Source organism: Aplysia californica, unplaced genomic scaffold (assembly GCF_000002075.1).
Source record: "Aplysia californica isolate F4 #8 unplaced genomic scaffold, AplCal3.0 scaffold00630, whole genome shotgun sequence".
In the NCBI taxonomy this organism is placed as follows: domain Eukaryota; kingdom Metazoa; phylum Mollusca; class Gastropoda; order Aplysiida; family Aplysiidae; genus Aplysia; species Aplysia californica.
The window spans coordinates 273,150-274,490 of record NW_004797900.1 but is presented as its reverse complement, the minus strand read 5'-3'; positions in this window follow the sequence as shown (position 1 = coordinate 274,490).

Below are 1,341 nucleotides of genomic sequence, written 5' to 3'. Positions count from 1 at the left end.
TGTTGTGTTTGAGTGTTTATTGTTGTTGTTGTTGTTTTTGTTGTTGTTGTTGTTGTTGTGTGTGTGTGTGTGCATACGTACGTGCGTGTGTGCGTGTGTGCGTGCGCTCCCTTGAGTGTCTGTGAGAGGGGAGAAGTGGGTGGACAACATTGATGATGACAGAGAGCAGGGTAACGTCCTCTACCATCCACCTAATGAAGTCACATTAATTGCAATTCGGGTAAAGAGTCAGCAAATTGAAAAATTGCACTATAATGATATTGGTGGTTACAACTGCCTTTAAAGGTGGAGCCCATTGGGGGATCGGTTCGCTTCGGTTCCGTTCGGTGTCTCGCGGCTTCAGTGCAGACTACACATCGATCCCAGCCTCAGACTGATCGCCCTACTTATTGCCTTGCAAAAACTTTACTTTTACTTTTTTCCTTCCTCTGGTATCCTTAGAATGTCGAGAGGAGATGCAAGTTTCGGTCCTGTGCTAGGTGTGTAACGTCTGTGATAGATATGTTGTTCGAGGACCTTTTTAACCTCATCCAGCCAGGTCCTTCTTGATCTTCCTCTTGATTCGAAGCCGGATTCTCGGGTGTTGTAAGCTCTAGCCGCTAGTTATTTCTGGGGCATTCTAAATAGATGTCCAACCATTTGACTCTTTGACGATCTACGAATTTTATTACTAGTGGTATTCCAGTTTGTAAACGTATGGTTTCGTTTCTTATGCGGTCTCTTCTGGTGACGTTGATGGTTTTGAGGAGACACCTCATTTCGCAGGCATTGATTTTTCTTTCTAGTGCCTTGTATAGAGACCATGTTTGGCACTGGTGTATGTTAATGTTGGTATGAAGATTCTATTGCTGAGCTGGGATTTCACTGCATTTGGGATGTTCTTGTGACTGAGCAAGGGTGCTGCTAGCTGTTTGGTCACTGTATTTGCCTTTTTCAGAGTTCTTGTTTCTATTTCTTTGTCCATACGCCCATCTTGTGTGAAGCTGCTTCCCAAAATTAATATTTAAATTCCTCTACTTGTTGCCCTGAAAAAGAAAACGCCTTTGTTTTTTGTCTTTTAAAGGTCATCATCGGCTTCGTTAAGTTTTTGACACGATGATACGCCCCCCCCCCCAAAAAAACAACAACAACAACAACCCAACAAACAATGGAGGAAAATCTGGCTAGCCGCGAAGACCGAACCGAATCGAACCGAACCCATCCTGCCAATGTACACCGCGTATAAAAACTTGCTATAGAATTTCCGGACTCCTGAGTTACAGAGTTTCGATCATTAAGAGAGCAATGAAAGAGAGAAAGAGAGACAGAGAGAGAGAGAGAGAGGGGGGGAGAAAGAGAGAG